The 20,529-nt window shown below is 42.6% G+C and overlaps 1 protein-coding gene across 1 annotated transcript in view; it reads left to right on the top strand.

Annotated features, from left to right (window-relative positions):
- Positions 1-20,529, top strand: part of LOC115371141 (dystrophin-like) — a 251,782-nt gene that overhangs the window by 46,335 nt on the left and 184,918 nt on the right. Inside the window, 3 exon segments of the mRNA XM_030068315.1 lie at positions 2,948-3,009; positions 18,799-18,891; positions 19,551-19,631. The gene's annotated coding sequence lies outside the window, so the exon portion shown is untranslated.

Here is a 20,529-nt window from a genome sequence, read left to right as displayed (position 1 = left end):
CCAACCTCATTATGTTGGGGTAAAGGGAGACAGACTGGAAACCTCACCAAATCACACAGAAATGGATAGATTTTACAAGGGATAAGTAGGAAAATAGCTTTTTTTTTTTTTGTATTTTGGGTGTACTATTCCTTTAAAGGACCTCAAAAGACTAAAGATATGGCTTTTGTATTCCAGAATGGGATATGTATAGTGTTGTGGAAATGAATTCATGCCCATGGTGGCTTCATCTCCCGCCCTACACATTTCCCCCCACGGGCGCTCGCTCACACACAGTCGCTTTGAACGTCACCCGTCATTTTAAGATGAGTAGGTGTCGTTTTTTTTCTCCCTCCCTTCAAACATCGAAAAAAAAAAATGCTTTTCATGTCGTCGCTGCCGTGCGGAAACCTCTTAACTCTAATTTCGGTGATTGTCAATCGGAGGATTACACGCTCCTTTCTGGGTTGAGAAAATTCTACAACCTTGTAAAGCGTTCTCTGCTTTATAAATCCTTTTCAGAGTCAATTAGGCTCAAAGATGCACGGCTGTCAGGCTAAAACCAAGGCTGTTTTGTGTTATTTGCTGAAAAGTTGACAATTGGGATGCAGCGACAACAGCGACGCGCCGAGAATCATGTCAGCGGCTCGCAAGACAGTTTGTGTTTCCACATAACCAGGCTTACATGAAATGATGGAAAATAAATGGCGATGTTTTCCCATTGACACCCAGGTATTATCATTTAACAGCACATCACCAGTGGTTTGGTTTCCCCCGCTGTCAGGACACATTATCTGCACACGGGAGATTGTGTCAGTCCTCACTGAGAGATGAAAGGTTTTTTTTTTTTTAACCTTATTTTGTCCAAGGAAGTTTGACTGACTTTCACTCGTGCTCTTTTTTTTTTTTTTTTTTTTCCAGTCACGTCTCGCTTCACATTCACACAATTCCAGCAGCTTCCTGACACAATCAATATCAATCGATGAAAACTGGTGTGCACACAAAATCATTGGCAAAACAAATAAGAAACAAACGTTCAGGTACTTTTTAAAGCATGGAGAGTTCCATCAAACTTTCGATAAAGGAGTATTCCACCCAAAAACTATGTATATGGTATACTGTATCATTTACTTACCCCCAGGCTGTTTTAAATGTCCAGGGAAAAGTTTTCTAATCACATGCCTCACAGAGAATGAATGAAGCTGATCTGGGACTTTAATAAACAGCAGCAAAAGGATAAAAAAACAAAAAACAAAAAACAAATTTGACTCTCCATGTCACAGTTCCCTGTTCCCTGTTTGGTTTTGCCTTTTTGTCCCTCTTTGCTTTGTATCGGTATTGCCTGTGTGTCCCTCCTGTGATCCTGTAGTCTTGCCCGGCTTGTTTTCCCTACACACCTGCCCTGCATTAGCCTCATGAGCCCTGCCCCTTGTTTCACCTCCCCGAGCTGATGCGGCGGTCTCCCTCCAGTTTTTTGTCCATCTATCCATCTACCCATCTGTTTTCTGCCAGTTCATCGTCATTTGGACTGTGACTCCTGCCCCAGCCTGTTTACCTGCGTGCTTCTCTTGTTTCCAGTTCCCTTACCTGTTAGTTTTGTTGGCCGAGTCTACAGTTATTCTCAAGTTTGTGGAATTATGTTTACTTTTCAGTTAATTAGTTTTCAACTTGCTGGTTCCAGTCTGCACCGCCTGCCTGGACATATATCAACGCTGTGTGCCTGCCGTGCTCGCCATCTCTCGCACACGCGCCTGCAACAGCCTCAGGAAAGACTTTTTAACCTCGTCTCCCGGTCTCTGCATTTGGGTCCGCCCGTCTGCACCACTTGTGACGCTCCATTTGTGCATTCAGTGCATCCCGAGCCGATGTACTTTGGCTACAAAATAGCTCAATAAACCACTTAGAAAGTCCCTCATGCACGAGCACCTGTGCACAGCTGGCCTGAAGCATCTCTTCAGTAAAAGTACCTCGGTGCTTCGTTTGGAAAGCGAGCGTCAACACTTGGATTGCACCACATGAGCTGAGAATTTGAAGCAGAAGTTTTCATATCCCTTTTGCTGCTATTTGTTGAAGTCGGCTCCATTCTAGCAGAAATGGCTGCCATTTTCCAAAGCTTTGTTTCTCCATGAGGCATGCACCATTTTTTTGACATTCAAGAATACTCAGAGTGATTAAATGATGCAAAATATATCTTTTTTTTTTTGGCGCATCTGTATTTAAGAGATCGTGAGGATTCGTGTTCAGGTAGCGGGTGAAGACGGTTGTTTGTGCCAGTTTCCATCTGTGTCAGGCTTGGTTGATGGGCACCAAATGGCAAACGGCTCCACAGTTGCCGTAACTCAGATCGTAATAATGATTTTTAAATCGGTGAAAGGGCGTCATTATGTTGGCATAATGAGTGACTATTGTGCCAACTCTCTCCAGTTCGTCCTGGGCCGGTGACGGCCAGTGATGAAGGCCTGTAAGTGGCACTGTGATTGATATGATGAGGATGCAATTAGCCCTGAGCAAGATTAGAGGAGCCTCTTATCATGCTAAGCACCACTTATGCTCTCTCTCTCTGTGTGTGTGCGCGCGTGTGTGTGTGTGTGTATGCAAGAGAGAGAGAGAGGCTGGCATTCGAAGATTCAAAGCGTTAAATATGTCAAGACAGCCAGATAGATGGTTAGCCAGTCATTCATTCAGCCAGATGCATTTAGTCTTGTATAAGCTTGCATTTATCAAAATATGAGTGTGTGTGTGTGTGTGTGTGTGTGTGTGTGTGTGTGTGTGTGCGCACGTGCTCTTTTCATGCTCCTTTTGAAGTGCTTGACCTGTATCCTGTAAGATTTGCCTCATCTCTAGACAAGCCAAACACCATGCGCACACACAGATTGTGTATATATATATATATACTGCTTTTGGTGGTTCTTTTTCTGACAGTGTGTGTGTGTGTGTGTGTGTGTGTTTGTGTGTTTTCTCCATGCAGATGAAAGAGAAGACGTTCAGAAGAAGACTTTCACAAAATGGATAAACTCACAGTTTGCTAAGGTAAGACACCTTCCACCTTCTAGCTCACAGTCTCTTTAACTAATGTGTTTTCATACCTGCCACATTAAAATGCAAAATTAACTAAAAAAATAAAAATATCTTTTTTTATTGGGTATTTTACATCGAAATAATGAAAACTCACATTTCTCCCATTTACATAATATTTTGTATTTTTTCCATTTTATTTATTCATTTATTTATTTTAGTTATTTAGTTATAAATTTCAGTAAATAGCTTTTTTTTTTTTTTTTTTTTTACTTGTCCATTAGAATGAAATGGGAAAATGCAGTCTCATCTGCTGAGGAAAAATACAAGCACATAATCAACATATGATATTTCATTTTGATAATGACAGGAGCTTTTATTTTCTTCTTCACCCACGCTGCATCTTCTTATTGCATTTAATCCCTCAGTTTTCCTCTGTGAAGGCACCGTGGCTTTATTGATTGACATTTAACACAAGCTTATGATTTCTGGCTGATCAGATATTGATCCCATCTGCTTATTGTTTTCTGTCTTCCTGTCTCTCCATCGTTCCCTCTCTCGACTCTCTCTGCCCCGTCCCTTTCCCTTTCTATTTTGATTGAATTTATTTTTGGCTTCCTCTTTTGCCGAAGAAATGAACAGGAGACGGAATTGTTGTTATTTTTATTTTTCATTTTCTGCATTTGTTTATTTATTTATTTATTACGCCAGCTGCATCTTCCACGTCCTTTCATCTGCCGGTCGCCTTTCAGTTCATCTGTCAGGGTCGCTGGAAATTTTTGAGACATTTCCTTTTTAAGGCTGCGATTCGGGCACACACACACACACACACACTGACACGCAGAGGCACGTGCACGCGCGCAATTACATGCACACACGCAAACCGAGCCGTGTGTACAAAGGTTATTCCCTCCATGTTCACCGTCCCTGGAGAGCTGGTCTGTTGACGCCGGGATGGAGAGCGAGCGGAGGACGGGTCGGGGTCTAGACACATTATTTTTTCAAATTTGACTTTTCCTCATTATACCACTGTGTGTGTGTGTGTGTGTGTGTGTGTGTGTGTGTGTGATTGTTTTAAACATCTCAAGTAATGCAATTCACTGCTTTTGAATTGCCTTTCCCTTTATCTTGGGGAGTCAAAATTGAAAATTCAGAGAACAAGATAAAGCCGTCTTGGGAAATCTTCTATTTGTCTGCTTGTACAATAACAACCTGAAATGGGTGCGAGTGCCTTTGTGGATTTGTATTTTGTGCTCGTGACGCGTTTGAAGGCTCTGATACGGACTGGATTCTCAAAAAATGCACTTTGTCCTCTCTCTATTTTCCTTCTCTGATGCTCTCTGTTGTCCTGCACACCAATTGCAGCCCCCCATGGAGAGTGAAACATTGCATTGTTTTGAATGTCATTTTAATTGTATTGTGTGTGTGTGTGTGTGTGTGTGTGAGTGTGTTTGTTTGCTTGTAAGTGTTTATGTGCATGCCAACACTCCTTTCCCTGTTTTCAAAGTTGATTACGAGGGTGCTAGAGGTGTGCCGTTGCTATGGTGATAGAGACTTAGGTGAGTGAGTGTGCGTGTTTGAGCGTGTGTGTGTGTGTGTGTGTGTGTGTTGAAGCTATTGAAACAGAGTCTGATCTAGGCTTGAAGATTAAAGCCATGAGAAGGGCAGAAAGGTGGAAGAGATTCTCCTCTCCTCTCCTAGTCTCTTGCCACATTTCTTCTCCTTTTCTTCTCCTTTCCTTTCCTTTCCTTTCCTCTCATCTCATTTCTTATACTTTCCATCCTGGTAATTATTTTCCTTTCCTTTCCTTTCCTTCCGTTTCTTTTCTTCTCCTGTCTACTTCTTCGTCATTCACTGGCAGACATCCACCCAGCCTTCGTCATCCCCTCAAACCATAACTAAACGACAGAAAGAAGAGAAAGAGGGAGGAGAAAATCAGGTGAAGGGAGGACAGAGAGCAAGCGTCTTTGGCTGAAAGATCTTCCTGTCCCTTTCCTGTCCTCTCGTGTCTTTCCTTTCCTCTCCTCTCCCCCTTGTTCTTCATTCACTGCCAGACATCCATCCAGCCGTTGTCATCCCCTCAAACCATAACTAAACGACAGAAAGGAGGAGAGGGAAGGAGGGGAAAATCAGATGAAGGGAGGACAGAGTGAGCGTCTTTGGCTGAAAAAGAAAGGAGGGAGAAAGGGAGAAGAAAGAGAAATATTGCAAGGAGAAAAAAGAGACAGATGCCTCCTCATCCACCCAGACTCATCGAAGCATATTGAGTACCTCATCCTAGATAGATGAGTCTCTCCCTCTCTCTCTCTCTCTCTCACACACATACACAGGCCTCAGGAGAGTAAGAGATAGTGAAACAGCAGATGTAAAAACGTAAGATTAGAAGTGGGGGGAAAGGGAAGAGGAGAACAGGAAAAGACGGAGAAGGAGGGATTGAGGGTGGTAGGAAGTCAGCAGAGGAGAAGAAGCGAGATGAGTGATAGGATGGAGAAGGAGGAGAGACGGAGGAGCGGGGACAGACGCAAAAGGGGAGTGATGGAAAATCAGAGAAAATGAAAAAAAGAAGTTCACACGGGGACAGGAAAGAAAGAGAGCGAACGATCAAGCAACAGCGGGGGGAAAAGGTTTTTGTAAAGACAGGCATGAGAAATATGGAGGGGGGGGGTAGAGGAGGAGCGACGCCTGGCAGTGAAGCAGTGTCATGTCTGATTTGAGTGTGATTTGCTACTCAGCAAACCATAAAAAGAGGCTCTTCAGAAATGTGCGAGGAGCTGTCAGCAGGGCAGGAAATGCAGCTTTCTCTTGTTTACCGACCACGGCTCGGCACCAGGTTCAGAAATCCTGCCGGAGACTTCAATTTCCACGCAGCTTACAGGAAAACATCCATCCCCGGCGACACTGTTAAGACGTCATCAATCTGTGAAGGCCAATATCCAGGAGTCATTTTGTGATGGAGTAGATTGAAGTCACCTTTCTGTTGCAGCCACTTTGCCTTGTTTACCTCGTGCGATTTCCTCCCGTAACGCCTCACACCGGCTCCCTGAGAAGAGGTGTGGCTTGTTGCATGCAGCTGTGCCTTATGCCTGTAGTGGAGAGCAGCAAAGATGATGGATTTACGCTGAATAAAAGCTGCTGCAAAGTTGTTAAAGCACATTTTCACTGCACATAAACTACATTTCTCCTGTCATAAAGCTTTATAAAGTAGTAAAAATCACTGCCAGGCCTCCAGCTTCATCAGTACATGTACATTGTTATGACGTAATCATGTGATCATCAGCAAAGAGTCCACTATCTTTGTTTTTATTGGCTGTCTTTGGTTTCATATTAAGAGCAGAGGGGCAAGAAGTTGTCTTGATGTCTTGCGGCTGCAGTGCATTCTGGTCTGTGGAAGTTACCGGTGGAGAAATCGGTGTCTCTGTCTCCTGGATGATGGATTTCTCACTTTATGAGTGTTGGTGCGAAGTTAGTCTCGAGAGAAGCTCTCGTTCTGATACCTAAACCCAGTGTTTACCATTGATATTTTGGACTGTTTCTTTCCTCAAACTCTATTGTAGCTTTGCTGGAAATATCGTGCTTATTTGCATTTCCACAAAACAACAACCCAAAATTGCAAAGTACATCTCCAGAAGTTGTTGTTTTTTGTTTTTTTTTTAACAGTGTTAAAATAGTTTATAGGAGTGTTTTTCTAAGAAAATACATCTGCACACTTGTAAACAAAGGCTTTTCTGAATAGATGAGTCAGAGGGAAAAAACTCTTTTTCAATATATTTTCAATATAGCTTCGCGTGATGGTTTTTCTTTTATTGTTATTCATCATTGAGGGTCTTATTTGCCTTATTGGACCTTAGTGGCACCCTTACTTTCAATATATTCATGTATTTTTTTTCTATCCAAGTCTGTGAATGACTAGGGTGCTTTTTGGTTTGTTGCTGTCTTCATGCTGATATTTGATGCTTTTAGCTACTTCATGGGGTTCATTCTGAAAACAGTTTGAGAATGACAGAGATTGTGGAGATATAGGTTTTATATTGGTGCTGTATCTGTGATAGCAATTCACTTAATGCGCTGTGACAGACATCTGATTTAATTTCGCCGCCGTCCTAACAGACAGTCCAGGTGTTTTCGGTCGCCTTGACATGTGACAACACCCCGCGCAAGGAAGTGTCAGTCAGCTGCTGCTTAGATTGAGGCGGATTCTGAGTGGATCGAAATGACGTCTGATTTAATCACATTCTCACTGCAAACGTGAGGCCGTGTTTGGGATTCTCCTCATAATTCCTATAGACTGATGTTTTTTTCTTCTTTTTTAATAGAAGAGGGTGACTTAGGGGATGCTTTAGTGGCTGATTTTAATTTCAAGCCCTGTCTTTTTGTGCAGGATCTTAACTGTTTGGTGTTAAAACATTTATTAATGAATCAAGAATAACAGTGTTAACATGACGGTTTAATTTATCACTCAGTCACCGCTCATGTATTCATCTCCCCCTGGTAGCCGCTTGTAATTATAATGCTAATACCTTCTGTAGCATGTGTGCTCATATAAAAAAGTAACATGGGAACACAGCAGTAGTTGTATGTTAAAGTATAATTACATTAGCCGTGTGTGGTTAATTTGCTTCTCCATTGTGTGTACAGTAATTAACCAATGAACTGTAATGTGAACTGTTACCTTGATCAATTTCCCACTTAAATCAATACACGCTGCCGGCAAGAGCACCTCCTCTGTCTGTAAAGTCAAAGTATTTCCAGTCGCAGCTCACCTCCAGGCTCCCCCCTGCTTTTTCACCACGTCAACACTCCCCAACGAGAGCAAACCCGGCCGTATTACTCCCAGATTATCGGCTTCTCCAACCCCTACCTCTCAGACCTCAGCGGCGAGGCCATCACCACTCGAGGCGCTCACAATAGCGCATGACCTGGAGCGACCCCCTCAGCCCATTTTTCACTCTCCTCCCATCCGGCCGCAGATATGGCTCCTCTGTCTGGAAAAGGGCACGCTTCAGCGGGGAGCTTTGTTCCCTCTGCTATATCGGCTCTCAACAAGCTCCCCCGTAAAGAGGGGAAAAAAATGCAATGAAGAACGAAATTACAAGTGGTTAATCTTGTGTGGAGCTTCCCCTATGTTGTTCTGAATTATGAAGACACACACTTTGGATTTCCTGCTTTATGTTAAGTCATTTTTCCAGATTTCGCTAAGATAATTAATCTAAAATACCTCCATGTTCCCATATTTGCTCAGCTAACTGGCCGGCTCCTTTTGTGCTGTCGGTATTGATGTCGTATGAAATCACCAGTGGTTGTCTAGATGCCATTGCGGACGAAGCAGGAAGCCTCAGAGAGCGAGAGAAATAGATTGACAGAGAGGAAGGAGAGGGCGGGAGAGGTGGCTGGTGTTAATTTCACACCCTGGCTGTCACTATTTGGTCTGTTCTCGGAAAAACAGCAGAGGAGAGGAGAGGAGGAGAGGAGGAGATTGGAGAAAAATAAGCAAAAGGAGAGGAGGAGAGAGCAGATCAAGTTGTTCAATAAAAAAAAAGTGAGCGTTTTTTTTTTTTTTTTTTTCTGTTTGCAGTGATGCTAATTTAATTTGGTCTCTTTTGCTGAAAATTACACTAGTACTGAAAAATGATGTTGTGAATTGGTTCCAATGAAAAAAAGCATCCCAGAAAAAAAGCCCTAACTTGATTATTTTCACAGATAAAAACAAGAAAAACTGCAAAACAGTGGCCCATGTTGGGGGGAAGAAGTGAAACGGAGCCAAGTTTGATCAACCAGATCTGGGATCGATAAAACTTCAGGCTGAGAAAACAGCGACATTGACTTTGTTTACCGTTAAGTGACACGGTGTCGTAGTATCATCACCAACATCAGCAGTTCGGCTCATCAGGCTTCTCGCTTAACACTCCATTATAGTTTGATTTACTGCTCCCTCACCTGCTGCAGTATTGCTTGGGCCTCCACTTTCGCAAGTTTTGATCGGCCACCTTCAGGGGCAGCACTAAACTTTCAGCTTCAGACTGGCATCAAGGGAATATTCAGTCCATTTTAGCAAAAATATACACAACCAGAATCCTCTCCCGTCTTTTAGAGTTAGCTTTCGGTTAAATACATACATACATACAAGTTTAAAAGCCCATAAAATGCAGACACACTTCCCTGTGGCGGTGCTGGTTTTATTTGATGGGAGTGTGTGAGGAGCAGGATTGAAAAAAAAAAAAAAAAAAAAACGGGAGGGTTTATTGGTTGAAAATTTTATTTACGTCGACCGGTGTAATTTGAGGACACCACTTAGTTTTCCAGGAAGTAAAATGCATGGGAGTTTATTTCATGGGGACTTTAAAGGAATATACTACTGTGGGTATTGGTTTCCATAATTTAAGCTGCGGAGATGGGCCTGCTGGTGAACGCACCGTTTAAATATGATCCATAAGTCCCCGGCAGATCGTTTGGTGTGCTGCTCTGTGTTGAGTGATGGTTGGCCACCAGCATCACCTCAAAAGTGGGAAAACGAGAACTGGAAGCAGTTCTAAGGCAAAATGGTGAGTTATTTTAAATTATATCTAGTCAAGCCTGGCATTTTGGTGTAGAAAAATGGTAAAATGTGTACAGAACTTACTAAAAACATAAACATGGAGTGGATCAGGATAGGTACTGCAGTAGTACAGTGTTGCTATGAAGGAAGAAATTTACATGATTTTCTCAAATTGTGAGGTAACACCATGCCAAAATAATCACCTGTTTAACCACAAAGGGCACAGAGTTTTCCCATTTAGCCTATTTCTAAATCCTGGAAAGCAGTGTATTTTAAATGGTCATATCACGCTGAACCAATGGGTGTGACCAAAAATTTCAACCCACAAAAACATCACATTTTTTGAACAACCACCTGTTTCATCAGGATTTACATCAATTGAATTTCCCAGTCTGTCCCAATCTATCTATCTATCTATCTATCTATCTATCTATCTATCAAATTAAAGCAAGCGGGTCTCAAAATGCTGTGAGAGTACTGGAGCGAGTGATGCGCTGGGAACACAGGGGCGATTTAATTGTTTCACCGGGCCAAAAAAAAAAAAAAAAATCTATGTGCTCCTTTAAAACCTTGGACGCTCAAAATAAGACGGAGCCGATCTCAGCCGCCGAGTGGTTGCATTCACATTACTCATGAATCAACATCAAAATTTAAAATATTCACTTGTCATGCCTCATGTACCAAACTGGTTGAAGCTGCTCCCTCAGTAACAGCTGCCACACTTAATCCTTCTCCCTTTCTCTCCCTCTCTCTCACATTACCTGTCTTGTTATTTCTGCATCACGTTGTTGTGCACCACTCCTTTATCCATTGAGCTGTAATCGAAGTCATTTGGTTTGCGTTGCTCGATTCGCCGGCGTCTCTGTCATCTTCATTATTCTCTCTCTCTCTTTTTCTTTTTTTTTTTTTTTTGCCTTTGTGATGAGGTTGTCTTACGCATACCTTAGGGTTTTCTCTGTCTCACCTGTACAGCTTTATCCCTTCTCTCTCTCTCTCTTTTTTTTTTTTTTTCCAGTTCGCATGTGTAAATAAACTCAGCGTAAACACATCGTGGCCCCTGGTGTTGCTGCCTCACAGTAATTTAGCAAACCACAGTCAGAGTGCGACATAATACTTTTTCTCCGAGTTTTCTCTCGACACTCTGAGCTAGAAATTTGTGCAAGGACAATATATATGATAATGGACAATGTGAAATATATTCCATTGTGTCTCTTGCCTTGGGGTGTTTGTACTGGACAGTTTAGGAAAGTGTAGTTCTCCTCTTTGGAAACTTTTTTTTTTTTCCCCCTCCTCTGTGAGGCGAATCAATTACAGTAGCCGCCCTGCTTTATTTGCATTAACAAGAGCCCGTTGTTTGTGAGAAATGACTCAAGAATGATGAGAATACAACCACCTCAAGGTACGATGCAGTTTTCATCCCGGATGGCATTTCTTTTTTAGTTGTACAACAAACGCATGAAATCTGCATGAAATCTTGTTATTTACTCATGAGTCACCTAATCTTGTAACCGGGAGTCGGAGGCAGCGCTGCTCATCTGGATCTGTCGAATTCTAATGTAACGGATGCACACGAGATGCCGCGTTAAACGCCGCTGCTTAAAATAGTGTAAAATCAGTCTGGAAGTACGACAATTAGCAATCTCCTTGACAAGAAAATCACTGTGTGTATGTGCGTGTGTTTCTCTGTGCTTGCCTGTCTGCATTCCTAATTCCTGTGGCTTTATAGACAGGGACTTCCGAAACAGTCAGAGATGTGAATTAAACACACACGTTTCACAGTTGTACCTCTCTGAAATCGCCGATGGTGTTCTGCCGCGCGGTTCAGCTCAGTTTACATCCTGTCATAATAAACGCTTCTTTTATCATGTGCTTTCATGCAGACGTTTAGGTGACAATTTAGAGAAATAATGCACAAAAACCTGTGAATAAATGAGTCACGCTCGGATGTTTTAGCCCTCATTTGCTTGACTCATATTTGAAAGGTCCTCAAAAGGTCTTACCGCTGTTTTCTAAAGGAATGTAGAGGAGGTTGAACCCATTTAAAGTCCATTACTACCTTTTTATATGCAGCATGGAGTTTGCTTTCCAGGCTGTTGCATACAATAGGTAAAATAGCATCATGTATGAGGAAAAGTGCAACTCACATTGATTTTTTTTTTCTCAAAATGTACTCGATTTTTTGTTTATAAAAGTGACCGTGACCCCTCTGCTGCTCCGGGGTCGCAGTGTACCTACCTTTCTTTTCATCGCCACATCGGGCGGCTTCACAAGGAAAACGAATTTTGAGATTTCCTCTCTCTCGCCCATGTTTGAGAGACTCGAGGGGTCCACTGTCGAATCTGCTCATGTGCTGATTCAGTCACCTCTTCAAGGCAAAGAGCTGAAGTCACTTCCCAAAAAAAAGTCGAGGTGACTCAATGCAGCCCTTCAGCTGTTGTTGGCTCCTGCCAGGAATAAAGCTAGACATTATCATTAAATTTGTCATGTCGACTTTTATCTCACTGAGACCCCGGCGCTCCCAGAATGAAGATAAGTGGCAGTGGGCAGATTGAAGGAATGTAATTTGTCTGCTGCGATCCTTTCTTTGCAGCCTGTTTAGAGAAGCCAATCACTAAAATGCAAGTCTGTCTTTACCTCCGTGCCTCCCGTCCCGACTCTCCGCAGGTTAAAGTCCCCTCTTTTTCTGTCATCTTTTCATTTGGAGTTTCAACGTCCCTGCACTCAGGGGGATTTATTTTGCAGATCAATCACTAATGCTGCCAATCTTTAAAAGGATGCCTGATTTTGATGGATTTTCATATCTCGTGGTGTCCTCCTCCTCCTGCTGGGGTCGCGTCCGTCCGTCAAACGTGATCTCTCAGGTGGTCGCTGGTCTGCGTGGAGCGATGATGCGTCTTCACGTTGTGTTCCAGCATTTAAAAAAGTCAAGCTCCTTAACTTATGCTTGGTATCTCTGACATTAATGCTAATTTGACGAAATCCAACCGTATGGTGCATTTTGCTGCTCAGGCATTTACAGCAAGACATTAAGCAGCCATATTTGGCCCATATATTTAATGTCTCAATCAAACTGCATCTTGAGAGCTGCCTGCTGCCCTCATTTCATGTATTTGCTGCGGAAACAGGAGCTGTTATGATTGGTTTGAACACAAATAGGCATTTTTCCACAATGCTCACCAATGGGAGATCCGTAAGAGGCAGTTTCACACAGTTTTTATTGGTTGAAATTTTCGTTCACGTCCACTGGCTCAGCATGAGGAAGCAATGGCATTTTCATATCAACATACAATAAATAAATAAATAAATAAATTTAGTTAATGTGACATTTATTGTTGAATATTGTGGCATTTAACTAACTTTGAAAGGACCAATTCTGACTAATTACTCTGACTGGCCTATTGAGTCCACGATGATTAAAGGTCAAAACTTGGGGGGAAAAAAAAGTGTTAACTTCTGCACCGCCGGTCCACTTTTGATGAGACGTGAAGGAACGATGCATCTTGTCCCTGATTGGCCCAGGTGGCGCCTGCATCATTCACCGGGGACGTGTTACTTGTTAAATGTTTATTTCCTTGGGGGATGGTTGGCTGATCCAACGTGCTCTTTGTCAGGGATGCTCTGCTTCACATTATTACACACATTAACACCTGGGAGCTCCAACCACAGGCTGCTGCTGCTGCTGCTTGCCTTCTTCCTCACTGAGTGGAGTTGAAAAGACATTTTTGTATCATTTTGTACCCTTCAAACATATTTTACCTTTCTCTGAGTATGAGAAATACTCAGTTTGCTGTTTAAATGCAACTTTATCTGAGTCATTTACAGTGATGTACACTATATTACCAAAAGTATTCGCTCACCCATTCAAATGATCAGAATCAGGTGTCCTAATCACTTGGCCTGGCCACAGGTGTATAAAATCAAGCACTCAGGCATGCAGACTGTGAAACAAGACATTTGTGAAAGAATGGGCCGCTCTCAGGAGCTCAGTGAATTCCAGCGTGGAACTGTCATAGGATGCCACCTGTGCAACAAATCCAGTCGTGAAATTTCCTCGCTCCTAAATATTCCACAGTCAACTGTCAGCTCTATTATAACAAAATGGAAGCGTTTGGGAACAACAGCAACTCAGCCACGATGTGGTAGGCCACGTAAAGTGACGGAGAGGGGTCAGCGGATGCTGAAGCGCATAGTGCAAAGAGGTCGCTGACTTTCTGCACAGTCAATTGCTACAGAGCTACAAACTTCATGTGACCTTCAGATTAGCCCAAGTACAGTACGCAGAGAGCTTCATGGAATGGGTTTCCATGGCCGAGCAGCTGCAGCCAAGCCACACATCACCAAGTGCAATGCAAAGCGTCGGATGCAATGGTGTAAAGCACGCCGCCACTGGCCTCTAGAGCAGTGGAGACGCGTTCTCTGGAGTGATGAATCACGCTTTTCCATCTGGCAATCTGATGGACGAGTCTGGGTTTGGAGGTTGCCAGGAGAACGGTACATTTCAGACTGCATTGTGCCGACTGTGAAATTTGGTGGAGGAGGAATTATGGTGTGGGGTTGTTTTTCAGGAGCTGGGCTTGGCCCCTTAGTTCCAGTGAAAGGAACTTTGAATGCTTCAGGATACCAAAACATTTTGGACAATTCCATGCTCCCAACCTTGTGGGAACAGTTTGGAGCGGGCCCCTTCCTCTTCCAACATGACTGTGCACCAGTGCACAAAGCAAGGTCCATAAAGACATGGATGACAGAGTCTGGTGTGGATGAACTTGACTGGCCTGCACAGAGTCCTGACCTGAACCCGATAGAACACCTTTGGGATGAATTAGAGCGGAGACTGAGAGCCAGGCCTTCTCGACCAACATCAGTGTGTGACCTCACCAATGCGCTTTTGGAAGAATGGTCAAAAATTCCTATAAACACTCTCCTCAACCTTGTGGACAGTCTTCCCAGAAGAGTTGAAGCTGTAATAGCTGCAAAAGGTGGACCGACATCATATTGAACTCTATGGGTTAGGAATGGGATGGCACTTCAGTTCATAGTATGAGTAAAGGCAGGTGAGCGAATACTTTTGGTAATATAGTGTATGTGGGTTTGGTGATTGTTTTTTTTTCCCCTCGACTAATTTTTGTTTATTTATTGTCCAATTAGATTGTCCAAAAAAGTGCAAAAGCCACCCATGATGCACTATGGGCATCCAACACACAGAAAGATGGAAAGCTTTTGCAAACTGAAAGATGACTGACAATTTATTGCGATTAATCAAAAAATGAAATAAAATGATAATACGGTAATTATATTTTTATCATACCCTAACCACCACCCCACTAATACCTCTCAGCGGGCCGCAGCTCTTAACATGGGGTCGATCAATTACCCCAATTTCACTTCGATATTGCAAACGACCTTCACATGTAGACGGTTTATTAGAGGTGTCATAACAGATTTAAGATCAGCTAATCTGCGCTAATTCTTCGGCGGCACTTGATTTAGCATGGCGAGCTGGGAGATGATACCGTCTGAAAATTGAGAAACGGCCAGTGAAGTAAGTAATTATGAGAAAGTGACGGAGGGATTGACAAAGACAGGAGAGGGGCAGGGATACAGAAGAAAGGGAGAGGCAAAGGTAAAGAAAGTTGTCTTTGAGGCGAGATCGACTCATTGTGCCGAACCTGATCTATTTGGACAAATCAGATCATAAATTTGTCCTGCATTGTTACCATGGCGGAGTTCACGCTACAATTCTTCAGTTCTGCATCTATCATGCATGAGAACAACAACAAGTCTGCATTTCCGCTGCAGCCGTAACCATAGAAGTCTCCAATCCTGCATCTTTCATGCTTGTGGTAGCCATAGCAGTAAGACAGGAAGAGCAATTGAGATGACCAAGGACTGGGTTCCAACCCAAAAAAAAAAAAAAAAAAACACCCAAAAAACAAACTACAACAAAAACAAAACATGTCTGCTTTTCAATTACTCATAAATCCTCCGGGAAAGCAGCGCTTCCTACCAACTTCTTCTCGTTTTCTCCTCTGCGTTCCCTCACTCTCTCGATCTCTTCGATTGCCTTTGCTCTCTCCCACACACTTGTTTTCCCTTTCCTTCTCTTATTTCTCTCCCTGTTGTCTCTCTCTCTCTCTCTCTCTCTCTCTCTCTCTCTCTCTCTGCCCTCGGCCTACGCCTCTTGGCATTGTAGATTGTCCAGAGACTTGCAGTTATTGAGTCATTCTCCACACCAGGGCTGTTTGTATGTGTTGTGTGTGTGTGTGTGTGTGTGTGTGTGTGTGTGTGTGCGTATTGTTTGAATGGGTTGTAGACACAGCGTGGGCGGGAGGGGGGGGTTGATCAGTGAACAAAGCGCAGATGACACAGACGACACATCAGAGACGGGAGACAAGGGGAAGAAGGCAGAAGGCAGGCATCTGTGGCCTTGAATATCACTATAGTCGAGGAGGAGACACACACACACACACACGCCGCCGCCGTCTCGCTCCCTTTTGCTCTGTCACACAAAATCTCCATTTCTCTCTCTCTCTCTCTCTCTCTCTGTCTCTCTATACGGCCTTGGTTTCCATTGTGTTTCCAGTGCGCTCTTACGAAACAGCAGTTCTTCAGGGGTTCTTGGGGCTAAACTGATGTTTATATAATCACCCGGCTCAGAAGAAGACCACTTGATCCTAGAAATGGTTCTTCACCGCTAATTGAGGATTCATCCATAAACACGGAGAGGCAGGTCTGACATTGAGGCGCAGCTTTCTATTCAAAGCAGGTGCTTTGGGCAAAGTCAGAATGTCTGTTTTGTGTTCTTGTTGCCGTTTTTCATGAGGAATAACCACAGTCCTTCAGTATAAAGACCTGGCCTCCATCTAGGACTGGGCGATATATCAACATTATGTTGCTCCTGCGATATGAGACTAGATATCATCTGGGATTTCGGCTATTAAATTGTTGTGATGTGGTGTTAAGTGTTCAAGGCTGCATTACAGTAAGGGAAAGCATCTTTCTGAACTTGTTCGACTGTTGTAGCTGTTCTCTTGTTTGCCTCCACCTGCTCGGTCATCACATCCACATGTCAAATGATGTTTATGAAAAATGTCTTGTGTGTGTAAAAAGCATATGAAAGCAGTCTATGTCAGAATATTCAGTCAAAGATGTGATATGAGAGAGATCCTTCGCCATTTTTTTTCCTTTCTTGAGTGCAAAGTGCTGCTCTATACTTCCCAGTGATCACCTGTCAATCAGCCAGTGTGGGCGGGGCTTGGGCTGTCTTTCTCCTTCTTTCTTTGGTGATACAGTTTGAGTTTCTATAGGTAGCACTTTTTTTTTCTTTTCTAACTTAACTAGTTCTTCTTCTTGTGTTTATTTCAAATAAACCGGAAATGTAAAACACAGCAGGGCGACCACACACACACTTGTAAAAACTTCCATGAACCGCTTACAGGTTGATTCACTGTTGTGTTAAATCAGACTGCGATAGAGACCGTGCTGCAGATTATCACTTATATCACATTTCCAGTTCCATTTGAATATTTTTACACTCTGCTGCTGGCTTCACTGTCTGTCGATGGGCGAGTTGACCTGTTCCGTTGCCCCAGAAAACCAGTTCTGATGCACGACAACACTGGGGATGTAGTTTTTGGGGGGAATGTGAAGGGCAGCCTGTTCTCTGCATCTGCCAACAAATAAGTGTGAAATTGAGGCAGGCTGCTTTTCGAGGCAGGCCGCGTGTTCTGATTTGTTTGAGCAGCTATGTATCTTTTTATCTTTAAACAGACACAGGGATTTACGTCCGTGCATATACACACAATGCAGATACACTCATACAAACACAGGCCCATGTGTGAGTATGGAGTTATGTAGTGCACCAACGATAATTACAAGCATTTACTCTCCCTCCCTCTTTCGCTCTGTCTCTCAAACACACACGCACACACACACACACACACACACACACACACACACACACACACACACACATCTGCGTGCAGAACCTTTTTGGGTTATGAAAAGTCATGTCAGGGAAAAGGGGATTTTTTTTTTTTTTTTTTTTTTTTTTTTTCAGAATCAGGTTGCACCCCATTGTAATGGAAGTGGGCCAGCAGCACACAGCAGAGCTCACTCTGATCACTCACACAGGAGTGATAGTCCTCCACAATAAAAGCCCTCAGACACACACACACACCTTTTTGTCTTCAGCAAACGGTGATGGCAGTGAGTACAATGACCTCTATCAGCATGTGAGCAGAATGCCAAACACCACCGACTCATTTCTCATATCCGTGTGCCTGTGTTTGTCTAAGTGTGTGTGTGTATGTCTGTGTGTGTGTGTGCGTGTGTATTAGCAGTCTTATTTCAATATTTTGAGAACAAGATGTTCTCACAGATTTGTAAAAATATCACAGATCCTCCAAAGTGAGTATTTTCCTTTCCTTTTCTCATTTCTAAAATAAATAAAATAAATAAACTAGAATTAGGTAAAGGTAATACAAAAATTATATAAAATACATTTATGTATTTATGATATAATGGTCTAAATTATATATTTTTTTAAATCATTATCATTTATACTGCTTTGTAGAAAACTAGTCGATGCACATACATTGGAAACCAGTGTGAAAGGCTGGTTGTATTTTTGTATGCATGATCACACTGAAGACAGCAGTACAGTGTTGGAGGAATTAGTTGAACCAGGATCTTAATTGGACTTTTTTGTCATTTTTTGAGACAAACTATTCCAACTATTTTTGCTTATTGAAGGAACAGTCCAAAGTAAAAAAAAAAAAAAAAGAAAGAAAGAGAAAGGATATTTTTCCATTTACCCATACTGCTTTCTATCCATTCTGATAGCTGCTGTGTGATTTGGTGAGCTTTCCAGTTTGTCTCCATTCACCTCAATACAATCAGAGTGGATTTGTAGAGTTTAAACCATCAAAAATTTCAGTGTGAAACGCTCAACAACAAAACCAATGACACAGAGCCGACATGATCCACCGCCCTCGGGAGTGAAGAGTTTTGTTGGGAACTATTTCCTGCTGAGGAACAATACGGGAATCTGCATCTGTCCGCCCTGTGTTCTCATTTTCGTCGTGTGTTTCTACTTTTTTGTTGTTTTTAGGTCAAGTTTACCGCAACTACCGTCTATTTCTTGCTATCAAAACAAAAAACGGTTATATTTTTTCATTGTCTCATCTAGTAATTAATCTGTTTATTGTGATATGTTAATTTTGGATTCATAGCGTAGCATTTTAATCTGTGTGTGTTTGTGTGTGTGGTCTTAGACAGGGAAACCACCCATCCAGGATCTGTTCTCGGACCTGTGTGATGGACGCCGCCTGCTGGAGCTACTGGAGGGGCTGGCAGGACATGAGCTGGTACGCGCACACACACACACACACACACACACAGAATCATATAGTGAGACGTACACAAACAGGGAAACATGCTGCACTTTGTAAATTGAAGGTCTAACTCTAAACTCGTTCTGTGAAGACGAGACAACGGGCAGAAATGACCTCACATTTTTTTTTAAAAAAACGTCCTCGATCCCAAGGTCTAAAAATCAAACCAGTTTTCACAAGGGTAGAACTACAAGAACACACACACACACACACACACACACACACACACATTGCTCGCACCTTTTTTCCCCTCTCCCTCCGGCTCTTCTCCTCCACCTTGTCTGTTGGAATCTCTCTCTCTCTCTCTCCCCCCTCTACCTTTTTCTCCTCCCCCTTCTTTCCTCCGTCTCTGCTCTCTCTCCCCACTTCTATCTCAAGGAGTGACATTATCATCTTTGTCCTTTGTTTGATTCTATCTCTTTTATTGTAATGGCACACACACACACACACACACACACACACGCGCGCACACACACACACGCTTTTATTGTAATGTGGCCGTTTGTAGCACTCACGGACGCCCCTGAGCAAGGTCTTTTTATGCCTCAATCTCCTCTGTCTGCTGCGTGTGTGTGTGTGTGTGTGTGTGTGTGTGTGTGCGTTTGGGTGTTCGCTTGTATGCACATGTGCAGGTGAAGTTAGAGAGAGGATTCACACGTGTTCACTCGCTCAACAATGTCAACCGTGCTCTGCAGATCTTGCAGAAGAACAATGTGAGTATACGAACATGCACGCGCACACACAACCACACACACACACACACACACACACACACAAACATCCCTTCATCCTGATGGGATTATGACAGAGTTTGATATAATACGGAGTTGGCTGCATTAATACACTTAAAAAATTTGGAGGACAGACTCCAAACAGACAAATAGTGGACTGCTTAAATTAAATTGCCTTTCAGATCGTTTGTTTATCTCTCTCTCTCTCTCTCTCTCTCTCTCTCTCTCTCTCTCTCTCTCTCTCTCTCTCTCTCTCAAATTAATGTGTGTGTGTTTGTGTGTCTGTACACTCCTGATCAAAATTTTAAGACCAGTTGAGAAATTGCAAGAATTTACATTTTGCACTGTTGGATCTTAAGAAGGTTCTAAGTAGAGCTTCAAAATGCAAAAAGAAGAAATGGGAGTGAGACAAAAAAAAATGAGTAAGCAATTTATTGCAAACAGCCATTAAACTGAAATAGGCTGTTCATCAGCTGATCAAAAGTTTAAGACCACAGCCTTTAAAAGCCCAAATCTTGGCAAAAATGTGGATTCAGTGTCATTTTCTGTCAGGTATCCACACTGTCATGACCTCCTGATGGTTGTTTGCAATAAATTGCTTACTCAATTTTTTTTTTTTTTTTTTTTTTTTTTGTCTCACTCCCATTTCTTCTTTTTGCATTTTGAAGCTCTACTTAGAACCTTCTTAAGATCCAAAAGTGCAAAATGTAAATTCTTGCAATTTCTCAACTGGTCTTAAAATTTTAATCAGGAGTGTATGTATATATGTATATAAATGTATATCCTCCTGTGTCTGTCCCAGTATTCCTTTACTTCTCTATCGAGCAAAAACATGCATCTGTTTTTTCTGTGTGTTTCCGGTTGTGTTTCTCTTCCCTCC

Source organism: Myripristis murdjan, chromosome 2, assembly GCF_902150065.1.
Source record: "Myripristis murdjan chromosome 2, fMyrMur1.1, whole genome shotgun sequence".
NCBI classification, from domain to species: Eukaryota; Metazoa; Chordata; class Actinopteri; order Holocentriformes; family Holocentridae; genus Myripristis; species Myripristis murdjan.
This window is presented reverse-complemented; position numbering and strand designations above follow the sequence as displayed.